This window comes from Corvus brachyrhynchos, unplaced genomic scaffold (assembly GCF_000691975.1).
Source record: "Corvus brachyrhynchos isolate BGI_N302 unplaced genomic scaffold, ASM69197v1 scaffold114, whole genome shotgun sequence".
NCBI lineage: Eukaryota > Metazoa > Chordata > Aves > Passeriformes > Corvidae > Corvus > Corvus brachyrhynchos.
The window spans coordinates 7,488,108-7,499,497 of record NW_008238337.1 but is presented as its reverse complement, the minus strand read 5'-3'; the positions used below and the strand labels follow the sequence as shown (position 1 = coordinate 7,499,497).

The 11,390-nt window shown below is 38.6% G+C and overlaps 1 protein-coding gene across 1 annotated transcript in view; it reads right to left on the bottom strand.

The window, feature by feature from the left end:
• The window catches only part of ARVCF (armadillo repeat gene deleted in velocardiofacial syndrome), a 259,690-nt gene that overhangs the window by 219,712 nt on the left and 28,588 nt on the right, over nucleotides 1-11,390 (bottom strand). The gene's annotated exons all lie outside the window — the stretch shown is intronic.

Below are 11,390 nucleotides of genomic sequence, written 5' to 3'. Positions count from 1 at the left end.
GGGCTGAACACAGGAAAATTCAAAAGCTCACAATGCCTGGACAGCAGTTCAATCATGGCAAGGGGATGCACATCAGTGTAATGCCAGACACTGCTGCGCTCCGTCCCAAGATCCACACTAATATTTACAGAGGTAAGATTTGTCTGCCCAGCCCTCATTTCCTAAACATACCATCTCAAACTTTCCCACTCACCTCTCCGTGTCTGGAAGGTCCCCACACCATCAGCCTCAGCAGTTTCAGGGGCACAGGGGGCTCAGACAGAGCCTATGACTGTTCTCAGTCACTGCTAAGTCATGGTACCCAGAAGCTGCCAACCCTTCAAGAGTGAAGCCATGGGAACAGGCAGGTTCAGAAAGCAGATGAAAAAGATCCTGTTTTACTCCGCAATAAAAACTCTGCCTTTGCAAAGTCTTTAGTTATCACCAGTCCAAAAAAAGCATTTAAAGGCTCTTAAATCAGAACTTCCATCAGGTGTGCTTAATGACACAGCTGCAGTAATTCCTTTCTGAATTGCCTCTTCACTGAGACAATTAGACTTTATTTAGTTCTAGAAGTTCTGCTGATAACTTTGGTGACTTACAAGTGCCCAAGATAGGACATGTTAATTGGGTAACCATTGGACATAATCCAGAAGACTAAGTTTAAAATACCTTGAATATATAGCACTAGGTGGACATTACAAGGAAAAGCTGGACAGGCAGCTGTTCCTTTTCTCCGAGTCAACTACAGAAGTACTGTTACACACTAAATATATAAAATCTAAGTGCATCATAAAATCTAAGTGTCTGCTCCAATAAAGCCTTTCCTGTAAGAGGATTTTAGCTGACCATATGAAAGTGGCAGAAACTGCAGAAAGCATTGAAACTAGATAAAACTCTATCATGCTACAAATCAGTTTACACCGAAGCAAGTAATCTCAAGGTAGATACAGCTTGATTCTATCTTCAAACAATTTAAATTAACAAATTCATTACCTTATCCCATCTTGGGCATTTGCGATAATCTTGAAGCTCCAGCTTTCCTGTTAGGTACCATTTACACATACCAAGGCTTGTTTAGAATGCATTTGCAGTACAACATCTCTCTTTGCTTACACCAGTCTGGCTTCTCTCTTTTTTCTTTGAGACTAACAAGAGAGCAAGTCCAGGACCAAACAACAAAGTTCTGGCGAGGTTTTTTGCATTTGGGCTTTTTTTCTTCCAAGAGTAAGCAAATTCACTTTAAGAACATGTGAGAGAGATTAATGGTGTGTCATTAATAATATTTTGCTTTGCCATGTGATTAACCCTGATTATCTTTCTTTGGACAGCAGGTTGCACTACCCACAAAATGCAGAACCTTGAAACTGTCATTTCTTCAGAGAAATCTGAAGCATCAGATTTTTAGCATCAGAAAAAGGCCATTGTTTTCTGAGATGGGGGAAGAGGAGAAAAGCAAGAGGAGGATTGGTCAAACAGCAAAAAGCATCCAAGAAAAAAAACATTCTCTGAGAAAAATTAACTACATACAGCCTTGGTATCGAATTGGGTTGGAGGGGGATATTGTTGTGGATGAAAACTAAAGAGCTTCCTCAAGTTTTAGAGCAAGAAAGAATGATTATTCCCTGAAATTTGAGGATTATTCTCCCTAAGAAACTGTCAATTAGCATAACTTTGAGCCCAGCAAAACCAGATGTAACTGTGGCAACAAGATCCAGGAACCTACAATAAATATGATACAGTGTCAATAGCCCAGGCTTTTTCATGTAAATAGATAAAATACAAGGAAGACAGAAGACCATTTCCAATGGTTTAGATTCAATTTTTAGGTCTCTTCAAAGCTAGGAATGTTAGCAAATTCCAATTACTAATAAAATTAAGAGAAAACCAAAAGAAAAGAAACCACCACATCTCTCATGAAGAACTATTAAGAATTTAAGAAATAATAAGACCACATTTGTGGATTTTTGCCATTAAAGCTGTGAAATTCTATTAACAGATCTAATCTCTATTAAGTTCCGCAAATAGGTTTGAAATTGTTTCAAAACACCTACTCATTTAATAAATGAGATCTTTCTCGTGGAATTAAGTCAGTTTTAAAACTAAAATAAAGAGAACCAAATTTTCTTTTTTTGTCTACATCTCCCAGTGCATCTGTAACGTATGGTACTTTCATACATGGGAACATTAAGTCAGAGCTTTATACAACCACATTTACAACTGTGAATCACTACTTAAACATAAAATGAAGTTCTCTCCTCCATTCAGCATAGTGTGGGAACTTCAGGAAAAAGCAGAAGACTCTTCTTTGCCCCCAACTTAGAAATGGCTGATAGGTGGCACAACAAATACATGATCATCCAGAGGATATTTGTATCCAAGAAAATATAAAAAGTAATGGCTTCCTGTCACCTAAAGCCTCCCATCTCTGAAAACTAAACCAACACACTGTAAGAGCACAAGTCAGGGAAGGTGTTGGCAAGAAGTTACGCCCTATACCAGGAAACACAGAATAACGTTATGGGATTGAACACGGGGAAATCTGAGAAACATTATTTCCATGTGAGGGAAAACTTAAGAGGAAGCTGGAGTGAAATGGATAGGGAGAAGAGTCTTACAGAAAAGTGAAAATGGAAGACAAAAATTCAAGGAAAAAAGGGATTGAGGATGGAATGACAAATCCTAGTCAAGATACAGACATGACACCTGGGAAATGAAAGTTCATTACAAACAGGAGAGCACTGAGCTGAAAAGCTATAAAGTCGCTGCCTACTGAAAGGATCCTAATCCCAACACCATTTCTGCCTCCCTGTATCTCCTTCCACTTGTGCCTAGCTATGAATAGCTTACTCCCTCCTATCCTAATATAAATAGCTCGAAGCTGCAGTACTAAATCCCAGCAAGAGCTTGAGACTCATGCTGGCCTGGGGTACTGAATGAAGAAAACAAAGATGATTCCATCTCTATATAGATGGGTCTTCAGGAGGGCAGTCAGTCACATTTTACCCTCTTGGAAAGCAAAGATTTGCTAAAGCCTCTGTGCATCCACTAACATACTAAAAGGAACCATTAGAGTTGTGTATTATCTCCAATTAATTGCTGCACTATTCCCTTAAGTCAAATATTCCTTTAGGGTATGAACTGCTTGATGCAAGACTAAGCATGCAGAACACTCTGTCTTAATATTAACTACCCATTGATGATGCATATTTTCAGAGACAGCATGAAAGATGCTAAAAAAAAAATAAATAAAAAACTTCTTTCACCAAGAGCCTTATATTAGATCTGAAAAAACCACATTTGTTGAAATACATATAGTTTATAATTTTTACATTTCTTGCTATTCAATGACCTATTTTTTTATAGTGAAACAGATTATCCATTACTGAAAGCACATTTGTACTTATGTTCTGCTCATTCGTGTCAGCTCTGCAGCCATGACGTCCTCAACCATGCCCCTCATCAGATCTCAGCCTGAGGGGCTTTTGTTTCACACCACACTTAGACAAATTCACTACGTTGCCTTGAGAATTCAGGTGTCCTTCCTCCCTCTAGTCCATAGCACTGAGCCATCCCAGACAGTCAATGCTCCACACATTCTAGTCCCTAAAGATCCCACTGCACAAACAACAAACATCACCCCCTAAAACAACACATAATTAACAAGAAAACCCAACAGCAACACAACTCCCCCCTACCCCTATGTCTGAGCTCAAATATCCTGCTTAAAACTACTGAGAGAAAATTTAAGTGAAGATATTACACTATTTCATTTTATGTCCTAACTCAGGCGGTGTGAATAATTGATTTCTCGGTTCGCCAGATTGAACTGAATTTGAAATAGCTCCTTCTCTTGCTCAAACCCTCTCAACATTTCATTTTGACATGACATATTCCATTTCAGACTTGTAACAAAAGCTGTGAAATGAAGGCCAGATTCACAGAAGAGAGAGGAGAAAGAGGAGCTCCCCTTGACAGAAAAGCTCTGGGTGGCTCCTCCTTCTGTGCCTGTGACTTGGAGTAACAGCCAAGCCAAGGCAGCAGCTCCCTCGTGGTGACAGGAGCCATCCTGACGTTCCTTCCTATGCTCCTGCTGTCAAACATGAGCAGCACTGAAGGAAGAGAGAGAGCTTTTTGGGTGCACTGCCCAATGGGTTAGACTACATCTACCACAAACTGAGCATTCAAAATGAACCTTCTCCAGTGATGGGACCAAAGCAGACCCATCTTCAAAGCAAACAGCAAGAGAACTTTCTGAACTCAAGTCTCCTGACACACAAATCTACTCTGGAGCTAACTCAAACAGAAGATTGCAAGCAAGCTGGATCAGTTTTAATATCTTGGAAGAAAGCAAGAGAAGAAACTAAGAGTGCCTGGGCCAGCAAACTCTGCAGTAAGCACCTGCCCGAGATGCCAGAGGGATGACTTACAGTCTGTGCTGAATTGAGTTTCCCACTCCCTGGGCCCTGATCAGCACATGTTGGGATGAAGGGCAAAGGATGCCTCATTTTCTCTGGTTTGTAAATCTCAGTATTTTTATAGATGAAACTATTCAACTTTTTTTTGCAAATAGTTGATGTCAAAACATTCCCTGCATTCTTGTATAGCAGTAACTACATGCGTATTAAGCATCATTCCTGCCCAGCACTTCTCTTGAGGATGAAGCCTTCATGTCCATAGGAATGAGAGCTACGAAGCAAGATTTTGTGTTTTCAGACATGCTGCACTTTCCAGCAAGAAATGAAAAAGCAGGGATAGTCCGTTCTCGTATGGAGGAAAGAGGAACAAGGATAAAACAGGAACATGAGAACAGTTATTCAAAACTTTCTGCTTTGCTCAGAGGCTAAGGCAGCTGAAAGCTGCCAGGGCAGCTGATGAACACCAGGCTAGATGAAAACATCAGAGTTATCATGCATTTTAAACTTGTTCATAGGACTGTTGAATTCTCCCACAACTTCTTGAATCTATTTTTGTTATTAAATGACTACTCATATTGAAGGGAAGAAAGAGAAAGCACATTTCATTAAAGGATTGCTGAATGAGTGGAAATACCCACTGGAATCCCTAAAAATACCTGAATGCTTATATATTCATAATCCTGAACTGACAGAGATGTGCTCCAGACTTTTTGAGATAACAACTTTCTTACTTAAGTAACATCTCTGTTCCTCATAAGACCAAGTGATTCATCCAAGGTCACAAACAGCTGATGTCTCTTGACACCAGATTACACTTGGTGGCAGGTCACATGTCTAAACGTAAAGGTGAACTCTGCCTCAGAACAAGGAGCTGCAGCGTTACCAAGAGAAAAGACACAGATTGTCACTGACTGATGGTCTCTGGCTCCAGGAGTCAGAAGCGTTTCGTACATCCTGCTCCTAAAGTGCCACAAGTCCCACATCCCAACCCTGCCCTTTCATTCAAAATATGCTGCTTGTCATGAGATCTAACCTCTGTAGCACAGAGGTTAGTCTGTTAAACACAATTAAGTTTCTAAGAACTTGCAATTAACACAGATCCTTTTCCCCAGTATATATGGAGACAAATAAGCTACTTCTAATGAGGAATAACAACTATAAAACCGAAAAGTGTTCCACACTTGTTTTGGGTTTTTATTCATGATGCTGATTACCTACACCCTAACAGTGCTCAGACAAAGAATGTAGTTTTCCTTTATAAATTGCTACTTCTCCTTAATTTCTAAAGAAACTCCTTCAACAGCCTACTACATAGCTTATGAGCACTGAAGATAAGTACTAACAGGTTTTGCCAAATTAGATACTGAAATTATTAATAATTTACTGGAACTTTTAGCAGCATGGTTAAAAACAGCTTTCCTGTCAGATCTTAGTTCACATCAGATACTGTGGTAATTATCCTCAGAATCTAAATCATTATAATAAAAACAAAATAACCAGAGTGAGTGGAAACTAAAGACAAATTTTAACCTTTGTAAGTTTTCTCACTTTCATGCAAATCTCTGCCTGTATACTGAAGGCCATTGAAACAGAGCTAGTTAATTAGAGATGCTAGTAAAATTAAGAAGAGTATCCATGCAAAAAGTGAGCAAAAAGAGGCATCTCTAAGCCCCTCTTTCCACATGAAGGATTTTAAATCATGTTCCTTGCTTTCTTTATAATCCCTCCAGTTGTTTTTTTTTTTCCCTCTCTACGCTGCCCCCACCTAAATACAATCACTATGGAAAATAAGCTCATTATAGCGCACCACGGGTAAGCAACTGCAGTCAGAAATGAATCAATCGATCCAAAGCTCCATATTAGCGGCTGCCATTTGCAACACGAGGACAGTGTGATGACATTCCCCATAAGACAGTGACCTGAACTGAGAAGAGATTGTCTTGACAAGTTTATGCTACCAGAACAAATGTTGATTTTCCTCATTTTACAGCCCATCTTGCCAGGAATCCCTGCTACAACATATTAATCTTAATTACCACGGTTATATTACACTAGATTCTTTTGTTTCTACATTAAAGCTAGTTACACAAGGGATGTGGTTGAGGACTTGGTGATCATGAAAGAGGCAAATTCATCAATATCTATACACCACCTTCCCTCCAGGAAGCATTAACACAGTTACTCCCTATTTTAAGTTATTTTACTTTGCCTATATAAATGAAGCTGACAAGCAGCCTCTTTTCATTTCTTCTTATTTAATTTTGTCAAAGAATCTTTCCATGACTTAGCTGAAGTCAATAGAAGGACACAATTAACGTGATTTTGTCCGAAGTTTGTCATAGGAGATTTATGTTGCCATAACAGAGATTTATGCAATAATAAAACTGTACTACTATTAAAATTTCTAAAGTGTATCAGTAACACAGATTACAGAAGTCATCTCCTACAGGGGAAAAGCAAAAGCTGCTACAAAAACATTTCTAGGCAGTGAGCATTAATACAATTTGAATTTCTTTAAGTAATGTGTTTCCATGTAGCATTCTGTGTAAATTGAGTAAAATCTTAACCTTTGATTCTTAAAGTACGATCGATACATTCAATTTGTTATGTAATGAATAACTTCCTTCTATGAAAACTATTCTTCTGTAGTCTTTAAAATGCTCTAACAGACTTTCTGTATTTATACTTACATCCTAGAGAATTCCAAAGAGGTTCACAAATCACATTTTCAGTGCATCTTTACATATCTTCTCCCATTTAAAATATTTGCTATTTCAGACCTTAGCAAACTGAAATAATATAAACACAAGGAGAGGTAACAGACCATTAAAAAGAAAAGCCTTTAAGGTAAGTTTAATAGGCATCTCCAGTGCTCTAAAATTACCCCTGTATGTGGGTCATCTCACAATAAACTTGCGCAATTGATTGGATCGTATGCAACAAAATCCAGCCCCAAATTATTATAAAAGCTCACATTTGACTAAGATTTGTTCAAGGTATATTCTACTCCAACAACATGATTGTATGCCAAATTTACTTGCTTGTCTGTCTTCCTCATGCTGCTGTTACAACAGCAAACCAATAGCCCTGCCTCGTAACGAGCCCTATCAAACAAAAGAGAAACACATGCTTTAGTAAGAGAACAGGCCATGGGAGCTTTAATAAATATATTGCAGAGACACAGAAAACAAAATCAAATTATTGCCCTGAACATCCTCTGACCCCAAGTTCAGATAGTGATTTTTGTGACAGGGATCCATTAAGATCAAAGCATATTTTGTGATTTAACATAGTTGTTCTCTAGAATTAGCAAAAAGGAGACTGCAAACCAGAAAAGGACAAATGTCAGGGGAAAGAGAGATCATATTTAAAATTCCTTCCATTCCACTGGAGTAGTAACCCAGCCTTCAGAAATTGTTGAGTCTCTGAAAAAGAGTTATAACCAAAATTCCCAAAAGGATTAAGAGAAATGGGAAGGGAGCCAGCAAACTGAAGTTTTAGGTACCAAACATTCTCTTCAATAACTCACAAGGCATGAAACTGGCTCATATTATTTGGCTTTGGTCCAAAGCAAGTCTAATTTCTCAAATCCAGATGGAAGCAAAACAATATATACAAAAGTGACACATGTAATGCATGTATTTCATAGACTTCAGGATTAAAATACGTAATTGCTTTCTTGGGAAAACACATTAAACACCATGTAAGTGAGCCTTTTGTTTTCAGGTAGGCATGCAATTTGCTTCCTTCCCAGAGCCCTGTGTAAGACACCACGTACTCTCCTTCCCACTCCATGTTTCAAGCCAAATGTATAATGCTGCGTGTCCACTACTTTCCATAAAAATCCCATATACAGAAAGCACAAAGTAACAGACACTAGAAGAATGAAGTCTCTTCACTGCACCATTTTATCTGATCGTACTATAGTATGTAAATCCAACTCATGTATGAGCCAACACCAGTATTCAAACTAAGCTTGCTTCCTGTGTGTCCTTAGCTTCTCCCAGGAGCACTCTGCTTTTAGGGACTGATTCAACCATCAACTTTTCAGGGAGGAAATAACAGCAGGGAAAGCACTTAAGAGAAAATATGGCACTTAGTGAGCCAACTGTGATATGTGGAAACATCCAATGCCATCTTTGTAGTGTTTCCAAAAAGTGCTGTTATTAACTATTCTGAACCCAGTCCCATTCCATGGAAAAATGGTTTCCTACTCTGAACAGTGTGAAAAGTAAAAAGTTCCACGGGATTTCTTATGTCCTGCTTCACATTGCTTAATTTGCAAACTGAAAGACTGGCTCTTACAGCTAATTTTTAAATTTTATCTAGAGTTGTGGGAAAGCCATTTTTGATTATTGTACAATACTAATACTAACATTCATACATAATATATTACCTTTATTTATAACATAAATAGATAGCAAAAATATGCTCCCCTAAAAGAAACATCACTGACAGTTTAGAAGACAAGTATCAAGTTATAACTACTGGGGAAAAAACCTGGCCTAACTTCTTTTTCAAAAATATTAACTTTACAATAGAGCTAATAGTTCCTTAACTTCAAAGTTAAGATCTAGAACCATTCGCAAAAGAACCACCACATTCTCCTTGCATTCTGCTTAGCATGCAGGCTGTCCTTGCCATTATTTGCAGAACAGACATTCATGTTAGTCCAACCACAAGGTATTATCGGTGCAAACAAACTTCAATACCCCCCTCAAATTGCATTTGCTATAGAAAAAAATAAAAACCCAAGTACTCACTGTAGGGTGAAGGACCTCAGTCCAACCAGTGAGGATAGATGCACCAAACAAGTCTGTCACATTTTGGATCAACATGTAGGTAAAATTAGTAGACTAAGATATAGGTTATACTGCTGAACTAAGGTAGGGCTGAAAAAAACCCTTGACAGAGCACAGCCAGTTTTCCTAGGACACCAGTCAGCATCCAGAGCAATTCCAGAGAACCGGAGTGCCCAAGTGGTCTGTCAGCTACGTGCCACTGGAATACCACTACATGCCACCAGTCTGCTGGAATAACTGCTGTGGATCCCACTCATCCATTCCTAGACTAAGGGCTCATCAGATTGATACTGCAAGCCTAGGGAACAACAAGCCATTCCCAGAAAAATATAATTCTACTGTAAAAGGTTTTATAGAAAGAATGAACCCACACTCAACCAACATCCTCCATGCTCTAAAGGGGTCTTCAGCAACCCTGGTGGCAAAAGCAGGATGAAATCTGTCCAGCAAATACTGTTAGTGCGCAACACACAAATTAGACCACAACCAATACTGCAGGCATTATCAGATGTATTTCACTTATAAAGAATCACAATCAAATATTTTCTTTTTTTTTTAATACTGCTTGCCTATGTTTTTGTGGGTTTTTTAGTCAAATTACAGCACTACAATGCTACAACACCAAGAGTATGTTGAGATACTGGGGCTTGTAAAAGTGAACATCTGTAATTTCTGCATGAGAAAGAAGTGCTGCAGTTTCCCCAAACATCAGAGTCCCTTACATCACCCGTTTTCTTAAACACCCTACAAGCTACCAGAAGAAAACTAAAGGCCACTGCTACCGTAAAATTAATCAGGGTGTATTTTCTCATTTGCTACCAGGTAAGGGAACTCTTCTCTTTGTGATGATTATCTTGAGTGCCTCTTTAATTTCCTTTCCAATGTTTTTTGGCAGAAATCCTTAGAGATGCAAGAAACAATGAACACATAAGAGAAAAACATGCATTTTGAAGTGCAACCGCATATTCCTTAAACAATCTATCTGCCAATTTTAAATTAAATACAGGAAGACTCCACAGTAAATTTATGAAAGGAAATCAGATTTCATTAATTGGTCCAAAGCAGCTCTATTCTAACCTTGTCTTGATTTGTTTTTTTTACTCTGTGGTATTTGTGGATATAAAATGTACCTGCGGGTTGAACATATCCTGTGACAAAACTACAAATAATGACTGCAAACCAATGAACTTGACTCATGTGTTTGGAATTAAGTTGCATTAACTGCATTCTGCTCAGGAATACCTGCATGACCAACAGAATTAAATGGCAATTTAATGAGTTATCAGCCTCTAACAATCTTTTGAGCCCTGACAAGTTAAGCCCAAACTGAACAGATTAATGAACTTCCAGCTGGGCCCCAGATCAAGACTGTGATTTTGGATTGCATGATCACATACTTTCTACATTGTAAATGGGTGGGGGTGGGTGGCTGTATCAAAACAAAAGTGTGGGAGGGGAAAAAACCCCTTTTCTTACCTGTTGCTTAAAATGTAAGGTAACACATTACTGAGAGTTAGGAGAATTAGGGCTGTGACACTGGAAGCAGCTGATGACAGTGATGCAAGTGGAACTGGGAGAAAAAATAACCCATGAGAGTGCAGCAAGTAAAAATAGAAAGCTACTACCTGGAGTGGTAACTGTCAAAAAGAAGTGTGAAAATGTGGCTTGATAATTCTCAGATCACTGGATTCTTTATCTCTTGGATTCTTTATCTTTCTCATTCAACTGCCAACCCTTCCCAGCAGTTGTTCTTCTTGACCTCACAATCCATGAATAAAACACAGTTTCAGTCTTGCACCCTGTCATCCATTCATCACTCTGCTAAGTCCCTTAGCTGGCTCTGCCTCCCAATTTATGCATCGTAAAATTCTGTACACGTTTAACAGAGCAGCAATTTATAAATAGCTTTTATTATACAAGGCAGGCTTGATGCTTAAACAGGAGGCCAGAGATACTGGCACTTAAACTTTTCACTCTGCTGTTCCTACCAATTTCTCCCAATTAGCCATCCTCAAAGAACGTTAATGGTGATTTGTAATTATCTTTTCTCTTTGATAAGGCTACTTCTTTAACAGTGGCCAATACATTCTGTTCATACGTGAAGTAATAGGAAAATGAAGATACCAGGCAGTTATCTCCCCACCAAGTCATAAACCAGCCACAGAGAACCATCTGTAAACACCAAAGCAGG